Source organism: Lissotriton vulgaris, chromosome 8 (assembly GCF_964263255.1).
Source record: "Lissotriton vulgaris chromosome 8, aLisVul1.2, whole genome shotgun sequence".
NCBI classification, from domain to species: domain Eukaryota; kingdom Metazoa; phylum Chordata; class Amphibia; order Caudata; family Salamandridae; genus Lissotriton; species Lissotriton vulgaris.
In genome coordinates this window covers 858,847,576-858,865,276 of record NC_141696.1, presented here as the reverse complement: position 1 = coordinate 858,865,276, position 17,701 = coordinate 858,847,576, and the positions used below count along the sequence as shown (strand labels likewise).

Below are 17,701 nucleotides of genomic sequence, written 5' to 3'. Positions count from 1 at the left end.
GGACAGACAGGGCTTATCATACGTTAGCTACGAACTGTATTTCATGGAGCAGTGTGTCAAGATGGTAGCAGTATTAGGAGAGATGCTATGATGTGCATAGTGGTACTAATTTATTACAAAGAGAGTTGCAAGACTATTGGTTGTTTCAAAAATGGGATGGATTCAGGAAAACAAATGTAGATAGGTTTAAAGGATGGCAGGAGTGGAAACAGATTTGTAAACACAGAAGAAGGTTGGCGCATCACAAGTCACTCTATTACAGCTCAGTGAGGGGCGAAGGGGGGAGGGTCATAAATGGAGTTTGATGCCAAGTAAGAACGGTGAGTTATGGGGTAAGAGTGTCAGAGAAGAGGGGACTGTGACATAACGGCAAGGCAGTCTACAGGACCTCAAGAATCGGAATGGGTTGCGCGTTATGGAGAAAGCTTTTGAAGGGCTCAAATGAAGGTTGAAGAGGTGGGGGATGCTAGGAGTTTCATGCACTAGAGAGGCAGGGAAATGTATCGAACGTGAATACCAATTGTTGTGTATATATGTAAACCTGTTCTATTTAAGCGGTCTTTTTAACTTCACTAATTTGGTCCGTGGTTTCAGTGCGGATCTGTATGGAGAGTGTACGGGAACTGTGCAGCTGGGAGTGAGGGGCAAGATGACAAACACTGCAGGCAACATCACAGACGTCAACAACTCCAATTAGACAAATACGGCTTAAATATGGGCAAGTGTCTGCTGGAGCTCAGGCCAGGACCTCGTTTTAGAAAAGAGTTGCTTAAAATGATGCAAAGAAGAGATCTGGTTTTCCTGAAAGAACAACTTCAACACCATAAATTAACTTTTAGACACACATATATTTATTTGGAGACTGCCACTGCTATCACTGCACATGGCTAGTGGCACACACACAGCCTCTCCTAGGCTCTATTACACCTTTCTCTTGGTAGAACCACTGACTCACCCACAATTGGCAGATTATAGCCAAGGTGGGCCAGGCTAAGGCAGCACAATCTCCTTTGCAACATTCAATACAGTGGGATCACCTGGCTAGTGGGTCCAGCATTAGATTTAGAATAGATATAAATAAAATGCTAATCTAGTCAGAAAGATTACTACCTTTCCTATCCTTATTTTACGCCAGCAGGGTGTGCAGAGTTCTTTTATAAATCCCCACTCCACCCAATTCAATTTTTTTTAATTAGATTCATAATCAGAGACCAAACAAAATCAAATAGTTCTCAGTACCACAGCAGCAAAGTAACCAATTTAGTCATTATTTTTCCATAAAGTACAGTACTTGAAGTTTGTTTTCCATTATAATTGCTGGGTTACAAATAGCATAATATTGTGGAAAGTCAGCAAAGGAAAGGCTACTCCACACACATTGAGAAAGAAGATCAATCCATTTTTGCCTGACTTTTAAAGACTGCTTATTTAACACAGGGGGCATTGTGGACACTGGCTAGAAGAGCTGGCTTAAATGTATTATACTTTCAGGTCATGTCTCTGACCCATAACCCTTTGCTGCTGCCCAAGCTTGAGCCAGTAGTCATGGCCTCGCTTCCCAAAATGGAGATCACCCCAACTGGTCTTTTTTAAGAAGGGACAATTTTTGACAAGAGATAGTACTAATCCCTTACATGTGTTAACATACTTCAACTTAGGACAGGTGGCTAGGGTAGCAGTCCCAACATTCCCCCTTGCTTCTTCAGAGTTCACCTCTCTTACACAACTCAAACTTAAGTTCTGCCAGTAGATAGGTTTCTAAATGTTATAAGCTGTGCCCAGATATAATTGCAACCTCCAATTTGCTTATGGAAGGTGGGCTTTGGGCATGTTTTAGATGACAAAAAAAATGTGATCATTGTTCCTCTTAAGTGAAGCTGACTTCACCGAACTGCAGACAAAATCGTTCATTTTAAATGTGTTAACCAACTGTAATGCTCTACAGCTATAGTGTGCAAATATGATGCTTCAATAAGTGCAGACTACCATCACTGTGCCATCCACACGGAGGAAGTTTTTGCACATCGCCTGGCAGTGCTCAGTCATTTCTCGATACTGGCACAAAGTGAAGGAATTACTGGAAGATTTCCCCCATGATTGCACTACTGGGCTATATAGAGGAATTCCCAAAGACAATTTGATGACTTGCAGCACTACTGTTATTGTTGCAAAGTTGCAAAGTTGCTAATGCTTAGCTAAGGGGTACCCCACCTCCCACTAAGGTCTGGATAGGCAAGACTGCTTATTGCAATGGTTCGGCAGAATGCATTGCACAGTTGCAACTTGTGTTAAGTAGGCCCCAGAATATATGGGGTCTTCCAGGCGCTATTTGGAGAGACCAGATCAGCCAGTAGGTGATGGAACTTGTGAGGTCCAAGATGGAGGTATGCAGGCCTTTGGTAATGCTATGGCCTCACAGATGCCTGTGGATGAAGGGGGTGAAACTGGTCGATATGTTGTATATAGAGAGATTACCTGGGCCATGCATATTACTGTACTCAAATTAGAATGAGTGTAACCGATGTCCAAATCTACTTCCGTAGCCCTGCATACTAAGTGATGTGATAACTGAATAGATCTAATGGTGATGTATTGTATTGTATTGTAATTGCATTTATATAGCAATTACTACCCCTGGCGAGGCGTCAAAGTGCTTTTTCTGCGAGTAGCACACTACTCCGAGACCCATAGAGGATTAGTGTTGAATTAGTATAATGAAACATGCAAGTACATTTTAAGTGGTGGATAGGTTAGTCAGTTAATTGAATTTAGAAGGATAGAGGAGGACAAAGGTTTGTATTTATATAGCGCTTGTTGACGCATGCTATTCAGGGAGCCTAAAAAGGATTAGTGGTGAATTAATATGGTGAAATATGAATTAATTTCAGTGGTGGATATTAGTCAGTTACTTGGAGTGAGAAGGATAGCGGAGGGATAAAAGGGGAAGAAAGATTTGCATTCATATAGCACTTGTTACTCCTGATGGGTATTGAAGCGCTTTTCTGACGAGTAGCACGCCACTCCGGAATCCATAAAGGAAAATTGGTATAGTAAAAAAATATGAAGTAATTTGAGTAGTGGATATGTTATTCAGTTATTTGGGTAATATATTAGTATAGTTTAATATGGAATTTGAGAAGTGAACATGTTAGTCTGTTAATTTCAATTGAAAAGGATAGTAGAGGGATAAAAGAGTGAAGCATTTTTTTTAGGTCTTAGTAGTAGGAGGAAGCTTTTGGATGAGTAAAATGGAGTTTTGGAGGGGGATCTTGAATAAAGCCACAAAAAAAAGCTTATTTTAACCAAATGTTAAAATGCAATATATTTACTGTTTTTCTGTAGTGCTGTGCAAGTCTAGATAAGGGAATAAATTAAGTGATATGCAAAACAATAGGCCTGACATAGAAACTGTTTAGCAGAGTGTCACAGAGGGACAGAGGTGGTACCTACAGTTACAGTGGGCCACCTTGGTACTGTCCTAAGAAGGTCTTTGGGCCAAGGCGAAGATTTTCATTTTAAATTTCAGAAATTAAGCACTGAAGACAAAATGAGCATGGTACAAAACACCACACCACCATCAAACACCATGGGGAAAAAAAAAAAAACATTGATTAGCAACTTTGCATTACAGACACCCACCAGAAGCGAAAGTTGTGCTACCAAGCCCACATGGCGACTTCCGCCCTCATTATAGTCATCTACATGTTCTCACTTTTGCATCCCACTTAATCCGCTAGAAAATAAAGCAGCCAATTCATGCCCAAGCAGACCCGGGAGGAAACAAATTGAGGCTTCTCTCCCAAGGAACATTGCTTTTTTGCAGAACAACTTGCTGCATTTTTGCATTTACACGGAGTCAAAATTCAAATCTGGCTTCTCTAACAACTAGCTTGGGAGCTAGTTGTATATCTCCAGTAACCTGTAAGAAGTTACTTTGTGTACAGACCAGCTTACTAAATTAGATTTTGCTTGGATAAATCAATATATGGTGTCACGGTGTTCCAAACGTTGCTGGGGATTTTAAAAAAACAGGACGAGTGGTGGCTTGTGCCTGACAGCCCGGTTCCTCTCCTTTCTCCACAGACGGAGGAATCCCTGGACTGGTGTTCTCTACAGGACGTGTATTCCCTTGAGTCTGTGAATGGCCCCTTTAACTGGAACCTGCATCCGGATAACCCCGCCCCCTGGCGGCACATCATCAGCCCCAATCCAATTGAAGACGGCGAAACAGATAACGAGACAGAGGAACCAGGAAGATGCTGGACAAAGGAGAACCAGGATTGTGAGGAAGAAGCCGGGATAAAAGACGCAGCGTTTCCAGTTCCTGCAGCCAGAAGAGAGGTGCCCGAGACATCAGGATAGCCTGGAGGCCAACGTCCCCATTCTTCGCTGAGCCACACTCCAGGAGGAGCGTAGCTTTCACAGGTGCGTGCACGGGTTGCGAGGTGGGAGAAGCTCGGCGGTTAAGATGCCCAGCGAGTCCCCGAACCGTCCTGACCGCCCACCCCTCTCACTTGCAGGTGTCCCTTCACTCCCTTCCCCTCAGTGGAGGCATAGAAACGAAACAGCCGTAAAACAAAAGTATCTTTGTTTTCTGTTTTCCGAGGCGAATCCGAAACTGAAGACACCCCGCAGAAATGCCAGGAAACCCCAAAGAGCCACTGAAAGAAAGAAGGCAGACCGGATAAGAATTAGTATCCCCATATTAACCCTGGTAAAACAGTACCGACGTGTGTACAAAATAAAAGCTTCACAAAACCCTATAGTTGTGGACCTTGATTCTTCCGCCCGTTCACATATGGATACCAAAACTTAAAAGTACACAGTTGAGTCGAAAATGTGTGCATTTTCAGAACTCCTAAGCCGATGTTTGAAGGGGAAAAAACTGCAGAATTTAGTAAATATATTTAATCTGATATTTAATTGATAAATGATTTGGCATTGTTACTACTATTATTACCTTGGTGTTAGGGGTGTTGCAGATATGACTAATATGCAATACTCATGGAAAGGCATTCCAAAGTGACAAATCCTTTTTAGGTCTTGCCTGGCGAAAGCAGCGCATGTGCTACTCTCGCTATTGCAAGTACCTTTTGTAATCAATTCTGCCGAGGGCTTTCGTGCACACGTCTGCATGGACATACACGGCTGATCTTGCCATTTGTCCATAGCAGACAAAGTGCGCATGTCCGTAGGCACTGTGGACAGTCCCATGCCATTTTGTTGCCATAGCAATTAAAATGCCGCTTTTAATTAGCGTTGCTTTCGCGATCGCTTGTTTTATTGGCCTATTCTTTGTTTCTTGTTTCATGAAGCAGCAACCTCTGGTTTGTTTGCCACCCCGCCCCTTTAAATCACCAGACACTCATTTGCATTATGTCTACAAGTAAATTAATTAATTAAAGTGCTCTTTCAAACAATGCTCCAGATAAGTCATGATGCTGGCAGAAGCTGGAAGCCTTGTGCGTTATTTACAATCCGGCGAATTTAAAGGTATTTTAATGAAATACACAAGCACTGGATTTATCTCAGTATGTCATATACACCACAGGCTTTTTCTCCGTTCTTTGGACAACGGAGCGCGGCTGTTGCTGGTACTACGACTGCCAGGTAGTAAGCTCCAAATTGCGGCAGATACGCCTGTATGGCACACATATCGAAGCTAAAAGGCTCAGTCAGCACGGGAGGCTCATTCACACGGACTCCGGCACACACAGGTAACTTCCCAGATAACACCTTCCATTGGAAGGGTTTCTGAAATAACCAAATAAAGACATACAGGCACTTTTGGTTTCCCTGGGAATAACTTCCGGTTCCCTCACGGTAACGACCAGCAGGTCTTACTGCTGTTGTTTGCCATCTGTCTCTGCATTGTGGGTGGACTTCGGCACCGGGACAACCATGGTAGGTGCATCCGTTAATGCATCAACTCAAAATGTGCGTGCAGAACAAGGGGATAACATCAGATTCAAATCCTTGCACCCCAGCCTTAAATGAGACTTAGTTAATATTGGCACTTGTTTTAACAATAAATTTTAAAAAAATGAAAAAACGACATCGCGATTACTTTGTAAGCACAGTCTTTATATCAAGAGAGTGTTTATCTTCCAGCACACTTCACACTGAACCCCAGTTTTGTTTCAGTGTACCCAGCAGGGAGTTTCATTTTGTAATTTGTAGTTTTCTTATCCAAATGTGGATTTATAAGTCACAACATGCAAAGTGGCTAATGACCAACAACTTGTCGGGATGGAGCGATATTGTCACAAATGAGACAATCACTGAGAAAAGGACAAAGAAAAAAAGGAGGCAAAACTACCATAAACCATCTTTCTAAGACCATTGTGAATCAGTCAGATTTCCATCAACTGCCACATAAGGCCAGTGTCATCATTTGGATATCCTTCATTACTCACCATTCAACCTCTTCATCGGTCTATGTGACCTTTATATGAAATAACACAGAAGAAAACACCAGTAGCCTGTAGTGCTACTGAATCTGCTGATATATCTGAAAGGTATCTCCTCAATTGTGTGATGGAAGAAAAATAAGTGCAGTACAAGTGACGTGGTGATCTAAAAAGGATATGTGGGAGAAAAACCTTTTATTCTAACAACTCTCACAAACCTAATAAAATAATTGCAGAAACGACATTAACCAAATATGTTGCTGCTTGTAAAGAAGTGGTCGACTAGCTTCAGCCTTCAGTGTGTGGGAGGTCCCACTAAGGTGGAGCCCGAGGCACCGACGGATAGGGCGGGGTCTCACACACCTGAGTGGTTACCGGGTGAGGTGGGGTTGATACCTCATAAAGGACAGGTGTGACAATCACTCTGCCTATATGCAGGTAATATGACAAGCACATATTTATATGTTTTATTGTATGTTTTCACGTATGCAGTAGCTTAATGTCAGAAAAGGTCCTGAAGAAAGCCTGGGCTACGAGCCCCTGAAGGCTGAAACTAGTCGACCACTTCTTTACAAGCAGCGACATTTTGGGTTAATGTCGTTACTGCAATTATTTTATTAGGTTTGTGAGAGTTATTAGAATAAAAGGTTTTTCTCCCACATATCCTTTTTAGATCACCACGTCACTTGCACTGCATTTAATTTTTCTTCCATCACACAATTGAGGAGATACCTTTCAGATATATCAGCAGATTCAGTAGAACTACAGGTTACTGGTGTTTTCTTCTGTGTTATTTCATATAAAGGTCACATAGACTGATGCGAAATTCACACCATATCATCTCTTGTTGTGCTGAAGAGGTTGAATGGTGAGTAAAGAAGGATATCCAAATGATGACACTGGCCTTATGTGGCAGTTGATGGAAATCTGACTGATTCGCAATGGTCTTAGAAAGATGGTTTATGGTAGTTTTGTTTCGTTTTCTTTGTCCTTTTCTCAATGGTTTTTAGAGTGACCTCCAGATTTTTATGTTTGTGTATAGTGGAATTGGGGATTGAATCTGGTGAGGTCGGTAAACTGTCCCTTAGACCCTTGTCCCTTGTGGATGTGTAGAGACAAATGAGACAATGCCCGCCCTTGGCAAGTTTGCTGCCCAACTATTCCCTTTTGCGATAAACGGTAGTGATAGTCTAGAATTACCTGTATAAAACCACACCCACAGAACTAAGTTAAGACAACATGCCATAGTTCAAACAAAAGTCACAATGTTAAGAGTCTGGTCGCTTATTAAAAGGGACCTATGATCGGCAGATATTGTTTGATTTGGAGGGAGTACGGATAGACCACTAAGCGTGCTGTGGATTGAAATGCGGGGTGGATCATGGCACTTAAGTACTAAAGTTATAAAATTCGGGGACAACCGTATCTGGGTTTGGAGCATTGAAGGTTGGACAACATGCTCTCAGCCTCTGCTTCCCGTCTACAAGTGACTGCTTTCAGCCATGATAGTGGACAAATTCTTAATTGAAGACTACAACTCCCAGAATGCCCCAATATGTTAAACTCAAGAGTAGAAAGGCCATTTACGTGTGTCCTGCCAATATGGGAACATGTTGCAGCTCCCGTTCTATACCATATATGCGGATATATCTGCAGGGCGGCTAGTACTTTTTTGGCGAAATCAGTGCCATATAGGCATCTGTGATGTGCTGGAATTAATGAGTGGTCCAGCAGCAGGCAGCGCCAGCGGGCCGATCCCTGCTCCAGCCACCAGAAGCAGATCGCAACTTGATTCCTGCCAATAAGAATACCCAGAATGATGATGAGCCTCCTGAGCGAGCTGGAATTTGAAAGTGAGAAGCACTAATTAAAGTGCGATGTTGCTGATTTATTACTGATCGAGCAGGAACAGATGAAGAGGGGGATGAAAAAAGTAGTGTTTGTGCCGGCGGTTCACACATAGCAACACAAGCCCCTGGGACCGACAGGGCGCTGCCGGAGGAAAGTGGAGCTCACACTTAAAACCGGAAGGGGAGGGGACCTATGAGGAGCCAGGAGGGTTGGGGCAGAGTCAGTGACGCAGCAGGGTTCTGAAATGGTGGGTCACTGGAACTTCTGTGCTTGCTTCTGGCAGCCAGCGAGAGCCAGAGTAGTCAGTGTCAACTGGCTCTTGTCCCAACCATTCTGGGCTTTCCTGAGCCCTTGACCTCTGGGGAAAGACCTCCAAGGCCAGCCAGTCTGCCAGATTTGCTTTGCTGTTGTCTTCGTGCTCGTGCAGTTGGTTGTGTCGCAAACCTCACTGATCCCACCCTAGGCGCTTTTGATCCATCTGGTTGTTCTGAAATATTCCGATCAAATTCTGGCCAATTATATTTTCGGATGAGGTATAGTTTGCAGGCCATGTCCATATTAATTAGCCCTCTGTAAAAAAAAAACAAGCATTTTCAATGCAATAGGTCTCGCATTTACGCGATATTGACGCGATTAGCATTGTAAATGACAATGCCTTTTATCTATTTTTTTAAAACGAAAACATAAATAAAAGGCTTTGTAATTTAAAATGCTGATAGCTGGCGTAAATGCGAGACCTATTGCATTTCAAATGCTTGTTCACATTACTATTGGCAACCCTGTCTGATGCACTGAGGTGATCACTGGTGGTTATTTTGCATAGGGTTAGCCACAATGTAATGTTGTCTCCTCTGGTCACTATTACAACAATATTAGCAGCTGGGGATGATTTTCATCTAACATAAGTAGCTCCAAATGAAGAAAAATTGAAGACCCCGGTTTAAATACTACAGGTCTTATTAGTTGTTCACAAGCTATAAGGTTTACTCCTGATTATGATCAGCATTTCCTAAGGTGGTGTGTCCAATTTATAAAGTACGCTAAATTAAATCTGGTCACTGGTACGTTTTGCTTAATACTCCTTTTCAGGTCTCGCCTAGGCAGCGCTTGCGCTGTCTATTGGAGACATGCTGTGTTCTGGATATGGGCTTGAAGCCCCTCCAGTCTTTTCTAAGCCCCTCACAATCTTTTGTATTGGCTGCTCTTACTGTCCATTGCCCTTTCATTGGTGAAAGTGCTTACTAGTCCCCACTTTTAAAATGTTGTAACCTCGGTTACTTGGGCTCCTACGCTGCATGTTCTTTTAACACTTGGAAGCACTATTTCTTTAGCAGTCCTCGAGCAGTGCTGGCTTTCAGCTGTCCTCGAGCACCGCTCGCCATGCGCCTTTATTTATTTATTGACAGTGCCCATAGGCTTAAAAATTGCTTCCGCTCGCTCATCTCCTCAGCTGCCTCCTCCTCCCCCTGCTTATTTGAAGAAACGCGCCGTTCACCAGTCCGCTGTATGTCATTTATTGTCATATGGCCAGGTTTGAGTGTGTTATGGTCACCTTGTTGTTACTCCTTACATTTCATGTGCTTTACTAAATCTTGTTTTTAAACATCAGTCCAGGCGGCTCCGGAGGGGCTCCGGACATGCAGCAATGCTAGGCTCGTTATCACCCAACCCCTTCCTTGCATGTTTGCCAGTGACTAAAATATGATTAGAAAGTTATTGTTTCTCAGTAGTTGTGAAAGCCAAGTACGCACCATCATTCATCCATTTTAACAGCCTAATGTTGTACTATTTCCCTACTCCAAAATGGAGTGTGCATGTAAATCAGCATGCTGCTTTGCTTTAATGTAATTACTTCTCAGCTTTGTTCTCACTGTTATGTTAGTGTGTGTTTGTTTATGTGCTTACATATGAGTGTTACTTCTATATGCACATGTCATATCTTGTGCCTTTATGTTTGCTTGCATGATTATTTAGGTACAACTTTATATGTAAGCATGTGTATTAATCATGGTCTCGTTATGTTATTTAATTATTCCTCTATGAACGTGCACATATGTATGTATGCTTCCCACCCTCTTTAGGGTGAGCAGGAAGTGCAGCAAGTGCACCAAGGCACTCAGTATTTTACATCTTGGAGCCCTAGTCTCCTCTTCCCTTATCTGTTTTGTTTGGGTATTGCGATCGTGAAAGTCAAGGATGCAAAGGCCTCTATCCAGCATCACAGCTGATGTTCCACAGTAGATTTGGAAAGAAGGCACACCTGCCCAGCCTTGCGCTGAGCGGAGCTCTGATTGAAACTGTCCTGCTCACATGCGCGTTTTGACCATTACGCTGCTGCAATTGAATTTGATTTTTAATATCGCCGACGGACACTCACTTAGAAGTGTTCGTTCACCTTTTAAATTGTCACTTTATTTGAATATCGCCGACGGACACTCACTTAGAAGTGTTCGTTCACCTTTTAAATTGTCACTTTATTTGCTCATGTCACACTGTAATTGATTTAATAATTTACCTTGTGCATCGGCGTGTTTCCCCGTTCCACCACCGATTGTTTGGCTAGTGTGGAGGGATTTAGCGCCTAACAGGAAGTGTGTTTTCCTCACTTCCGGTTTGCCGCAGAGGTTAGCAGTCCAGCTGCTCGACCCTACCGGCATAAAAGCAGGATGCCCCCGCTGACGCGCAGCGGGCGCGCCAAAGGCGAGCCTATCTGTCTGCGCCCGTCCGTGCCGGCTCCGGGCCCAGGGCCACTCCCCCTGGCCGTGCAGACTAGGCTGCCCAGATCACCAGGATACGCTACTCCCATGCTCAGCTGATGGATCTTAATTCTGGGGCCCCTAGTAACCGGTGTTTATGTCTGCCCCCCTCTACTTGTCTAATATCCGTACCCGCTGCTTGTCCAGGCTGCAACTTTGCTCTCCCCCGTCCCTCCCCTGTAAAGCTCACCCCTGGCCCAAGACCCAAACGCCACATCCAAGTAGCACTCATTAATGCCCGCTCTCTCCCGAGTCACTGTTGGGAAAAAAGGGAATTTATTATAAATCAGGAGCTTGATATTTTGTTCATCACTGAATCTTGGGGAGATGCGTCCTCGGGCCCGGATTTCTGTTCAGCCACCCTGGAGGGCTTCTGTGTGGTGAGGCAGGACAGAACTACGGGGTGAGGAGGTGGCTTAGCCATCATTTATAAAGCAGACCTAAGAGTTAAAACTGACCCTTTAGGTCGACCAGACTGTGAAGCGTGCGCCTTCTCTATCGCACTCAATCACAATCAGGCATTTAAAGGGATTTTGTTATATCGACCCCCTGGCCCGCACTCGCGCTTCCTTTTGGCCCTGAAAGAATTTGTAGAACTCTCTATAAGCCATCCGGACTTTACCATCCTAGGAGATTTTAATTTCCATTTAGAGGACCTAGGGGATAAAGACACTACCCAACTAATAGCTGATCTACACGTGGCCGGCTTATCGCAGCTGGTGGACGTCCCCACTCATCAAGCAGGACACGCGCTGGATGGGCTGTTCACCAACAACCCCAAGCTTTCCCTCTCTTTAGTCAGTCCCGTCGTATGGTCGGATCATTCTGCTGTGATCTTCACCATCCAGGCTATCAACCGCAACCTCTCTAAACCTATGCCCCGCATTTCCATCAGCTCTAGAGCCTGGATCACTCACTTCTATCCCAGACTCTAGTAGACTCGCGGTATGAGGTCTCTCCTAATCCCAGCGTAACGTCTAGCAGATACCAGGAATGGATTTCTGATGCAGTGAACCATGTGGTCCCTGCTAAATCCTTTATTTCTAACAGGCCATCACCATCCGCACCATGGTTCACGGAGGATCTCCACTTACAGCGTCAACACTGTAGGAACTTGGAAAGGCGGTGGCGAAAGCATTACAATCTTGTAGACAGGCAGACTTATAAGGATGCCCTAGCACTATACAAAAAATCCATTGTAAAATGCAAAAGTACTGTCTTCCTGGCCCAAATTGAATCAGCCCAAAACCCAGCCAGAAAGCTGTTTCAGGTAGTTGACACTCTTTCCAACCCCCCTACAGGCCCTCCGACGGAACCCTCCCAAGTCCTGTGCAATGCGTTGGCCAGTTTCTTTTTCACTAAGGTTTCCAGGATCTACTCGTCATTCTCCCTCCCCACACGTTTCATTGCCCCTGATCCCCCTTCTCACATACCCAAGTTCACTAACTTTCTTCCGGTCTCAACCAAACACATCAGTAGGTTGATTACCTCTATCAAGTCCGGCTCCCCATTTGATCCATGCCCCCCAGCGATACTGAACACTCTCACTGAGGTCATAGCTTCTCCTTTAACGGACCTTTGCAATTCCATCTTCCAAACAGGCATTTATCCGGAAGTCTGGAAAAAGGCAGTTATTAAACCGCTATTGAAAAAGCCGTCTCTAGACCCCACTGACTCGGCCAGCTATAGGCCTATTGCTTGCCTACCTTTCCCGGCCAAAATATTTGAGTCGGTTATGAACCTGCAACTATCTGAGTTCATTGACCATCACGATCTTCTAGATGATACTCAGTTCGGGTTCAGGAAATATCATGGCACAGAAACAGCCTTGATAAAGGCTTCCGATGAGATCAAGACCATCATGGATCAGGGGGGGCGGCGGTGCTGGTGCTCCTTGATCTGTCCGCCGCCTTCGACACGGTCGACCACTCCATCCTGGTCGACCGTGTCGCATCCATGGGGGTAACTCATCGCGCAAAAGATCTCATTGCCTCGTTTTTGGCCAACCGAACTCAAACGGTGAAACTGGGCAATTTCTACTCGCCCACTTTCACTCTTCCTTGCGGGGTCCCTCAGGGATCCTCACTAAGCCCCACATTATTCAATATATATGTGACAGACTTGGCGAGGGTTATAAAAGCTCACGGGCTGCGGCTAACCACCTATGCCGATGACACCCAACTGGTGCTGGCAGTTCAAAAAGATGGTCCCGCAGTCGCCGCCAGATTCCAGGAAGGGATGATGGCCATCAGCTCTTGGATGGCGGATAACAGTCTAAAATTGAACTCAGATAAGACCGAGGTGCTGACCTTCGGCAGGCTCTCTCCTGAGTGGTCTGCGACCTGGTGGCCCAGTGGTATGGGTCCCCCCCACACCAGTAACCAAGGTCAGGAATCTCGGCATCATGTTCGATGATAAACTGTCTTTTAAGCATCATGTCAACGCTGTGGCGGCATCCTCTTTCTATATGTTGAGGAAAATCAAGAAGTTGCTGCCGTATCTCCCCTCAACTGCAGGAAAAACCTTAATCACCACGCTTGTCTTCTCAAAAATGGACTACGGCAATGCCCTTTTCCTCAATGCTCAGGAGCAGGTTATATCCAAGCTGCAATCAGTGCACAACGCGGCAGCTAGAATACTGCTCGGCGTTCCAACTCGTCACCCCACTTCCGCAGCCATATACCACCTACACCTGCTGAGAGTAAAGAGTCGGATAAAGTTCAAGGCTCTTTGCATCGCCTATAAAGCCATTCATGACTCAGGACCTAGGTTCCTGAAGGACACCTTCCGAATCTATGTTCCCAAAAGATCTTTACGATCAGCCTCCACACACATGCTCCCGGTGCCACGCACCAGAACCACCACATGGGGAGACAGGCGCTTCTTGGTAGCAACCCCCAGGCTGTGGAACTCCCTCCCATTGGCTATAAAAACTTGCCCTACTCTCATCATGTTCCGCAAGCTCTTGAAGACTTGTTATTCAACCAGTGATCCCTTTAGATGCCTTCTGTTATTAGGAAGTTCTGCATGCGCCGAGACACCCTAGGGTATTTGTGTGCAATAAAAATCTCAAAAACATAAACATATGCTTTAAAAAGCAAATATTTCCTGCCGGGGGGGGGGGGGGGGGGGGGTTAACCTAGGGCTCTTTGCACATGGACTCAACACCCAGGATCACAACAACACCGATTCGTTCACTGACCCCTGGCATCCTCCTTTTAAATGGAAAACTCACACTCACACCTACAATTACACCACCGATGTTTTTTTCCATTCACTTTTCAGGATTCACGTTCTAGACGTTTGTGGGAAAGGTGCTGGTTTGACCATGTATTATAAGAAATAAAGTACCCCCTGTACATCATAAGGATAATGCATGTTGGTGTTGCAAGATCTTATATAGGAACTCCACCTTTGGCTTTGTTCGTCTATATGGTCACAGAACTCAGTGGTGACTTCAATATTCTTATAATGGACAGAAGGGGTACTTTATCATATATAATGCTGCGGAGCACTCGATGAAAATTGGGTCTGTGGTGATGATTTTATGAAAAAACGTCAACTATTTGTACTATCTGAATAAACTATGAGTTCCCTAATAATCCTTTCTAGACTCTTCTCTCCTTTAATCCCAAACCTCATCTAACTAATATGATGTCCTAAATAACATTATCTAGACCTTTTCCTCCTCTATCTGTCGTTTATCCTATTCAATTAAATAAATTAACAGGTTCAAACTTTATTCAATAGTTGAATAAATACTCCCAAAACTAAAATCAGCCAGCATTTTAAACACCATACCTTGCCCTTTCAGGAGATTAGCAGTAATAATTCTGCATAAAAATAGCAAATGGCACATCATGGAAAAACAATAATTGGCACAACTTAGAGCACCATCAAGTGCCTGAACATTAGCGAACACAATATGATGAAGTTGGATACAATTCTTTCTATGCAACAAACCCGGCCAAGTCAACGGAATCTGAAACTAAGCCATAGGAAAGGTGCCAAAAGGCTAGAAGTCTTCCGGTGGACATACAAAACTAATTTAACATGCTTCACCAATCAGCTCCATGTTGGTGACATTTCAGACTTCAGCCATGGTACCTCAGTAAAAAAAATTCTGAGCGTTTTGGTAGATCTTAAATTAGAACGTTTTTGCTTGGTTGAATGATTATGTAGACCAAAAATATTAAGTTATACATAACTCATAATATTAGTAGCGGTCAATGAGTTTCATTGAACACAAGTAGCTCTCAGTACAGAAAAGGTTGGAGACCCACGATCTACATAATAAGAATCCAAGTGCTGTACACTTCCTCTAAAAAAGCTCTCTAGTTTTTCCCTTAATCAGAAAGTTGGGCTTTGAGCATCAGACTTAAAACCAATGGTCATAAATACCCCAGGTTTCATGGACCTTGTTTTTTTCCAAAGAGTAAGGAAAATTGGGAATTTCCCAGCGCTAGCATTGGTTCCTTTCTCAAAACAGTACTTGCAGTTTATAGAAAACCTCGTGGATCGAGAAGGGGTGTTACCCACACACAAAACTGTCACGGTGGGCGAGTGGCATTTTAGTCAAGGACGCTGATCTTGGTCAGGAATTTCAGCGAAAAGGCGTCAGCTGGGTTAAGTGGTTATGACCTAACTTATTAATGAAGCAGCCCATTATAACCATTTGTTTTTTCAATCTCATGTAAACTGGGCAGTTTTAGTTAGGCAAGGAGAAATGATGAGCACAGACAGTCTTAGTGCTATTCAAAAGTAATGGCTCAAAGAGGACCTGCAGTTCTTTTAAAGACACAAATTGGGCATAACATTTCAAGTCAGTCTTACCCATCACAATGCTGATATCACAAGCACCGTAAAGCCCATTGAGGTGGGCACGATTCAAAGAAGACACTATCTAAAATCCCATAATTTAGATGACCGCATAAAAACACATGAGCCATAAGTATAGACATAAGAAAGGTGTGGAGAGGAACATATTGGGTCAAAAGTGACAGGTATCGCACAAAGGAAAACAGACTAGCTTCTCGTTTGACACAAAGGCTTAAAACTCCGAGTTTGTTTCTTTGTAATTGTCTCTCCTGAAGCTCAACGGGGTTCGAGTCTTACAGACACACAAAGCAGGCAGAGTAACCCTATCTCAAAACATACACAATGATGCACAGGTGGAACAGAAGAGATCATGCAAATATGTATTGGCACACAGTTCCAACCACTGCAACTGCACTCTGATGTAACCACGCACCCTGGCAAGTTGCTGCTCATCACTTGCTTCTTCAACACAGCTTTGGACGAACGAAGTAAGTACTTTCGGAGTGTGTTGCTAGCCTGCCATTGTTGCTCTCGCACCTTTAAACAACTTTCTTGAAAATGGGCAGTTGGGAAGTGTGCTTGATGAGAAGTAATGGGGAACTCTGGAAGACTTTTGTCAAGAAACTAGGGAGTAAGCCTAACAAAAAGACAAATCTCCATGTAGGAGGAGAAAAGTACTTGAACTTTCGAATCGTTAGAAGGGGGCATCCTGGCTTGTATTCGGCGTGCACACTGCTCGCAGCCCCCTCCCGCGGCCCTGCCTCCCTCCTGTGTAGAGCTGTAGAGTCTCACCTGTCCCGGGGGTCTATCCAGGAGGTCTGTCGGGTGTTGTGGTCGATGAAGAACACGCGGCCATCGTAGTCGCGGGCCTCCTCCCATCCCGGGGGTAGGGGTAGACCCGCACTCTCCCTCCGGGCCCCACTGCCCGCCGGTGCCGCTTGCTGCTGGGGGCTCTGCACCGGCTCCCCGCCTGCTCTGGGGGAGGGGGTAACCGGCTGCGGTTGCCCCCGCCGCCCGCTCAGCCAAGGAACAGCCCCGCCGCTCCCGCTCGGTTTCTTCCGACGCCGCCACCAGGTCGGGGGCCCCCCGGACAGATGCTGCGGCACCTCCGGATTCTGGCTGCCGGGGGGCCAGCGCTGGGGCCCCGCAGAGTGCGTGCCCTCTTCCTCCAGCCTGCCCCCCTGCAGCACCCGTGGCCGCTCCAGGCTCTCAGCGGCCGGAAGGCAGGGGGGAGCCGCGGCGCCCCCGATCCCTGCCCGCCGCTGGGGGCATCCTTTGCCCGTCGGCCGGGATTCCCGCGCGCCCTGCCCGGGCACCGCCTCCCGCTCGCGCCCGGGGTCTCCTCAGCGTCCGCCGGTGCACGCGCCGCTGTGCCCAGAGCCCCGCAGAGCGCTCATCGCTGAAGCCGCGGCTCCCCCGCGCCGCCCGGCCCGGCCATCTTTCATTCCACAGATTGGAGCCAGGCCGCCGCCGCCTCCCCAAACCCGGCCCCTGCCCCGCCTCTGAGATATCCAGGGCCCACAGACTGCTGCCGAGAGCCAGCCTCTGAGGAGGCGAAGGAATGTGCTCCGGAGCCCGGCCCTCGGGCCGCCCCTGTCCCATCCCCGTTCCTGCCCACTTAACAAGGCTCTTTCTTTGGTGCCCACAACTGAACTCAGTCGATATGTTCGAGTTCACTCTTCGCCCTTCGCTGTATCCTTACTCCTCTTACCTCGGGCACTCTTCACATTCCTTGTCCCCTTCGACCTGGACTCCATGTAACTGAGTTGTTGTGCCTGTACCAACTTCAACAAATGATACTATTTTTATTCATTCGAAAGATATCACCGTGCGCTCCACCTGTCCCATACTGCTCTCCCTAGTTTG

At 45.5% G+C, this 17,701-nt stretch overlaps 1 protein-coding gene across 1 annotated transcript in view; it reads right to left on the bottom strand.

Moving 5' to 3' along the window:
* WWC3 (WWC family member 3) overlaps positions 1–17,211 on the bottom strand; it is a 638,290-nt gene extending 621,079 nt beyond the window's left edge. The window contains exon 1 of the mRNA XM_086934786.1: positions 16,628–17,211. The gene's annotated coding sequence lies outside the window, so the exon portion shown is untranslated. The remainder of the gene's footprint in view (positions 1–16,627) is intronic.
* Between the last annotated feature and the right edge of the window lie 490 nt (positions 17,212–17,701).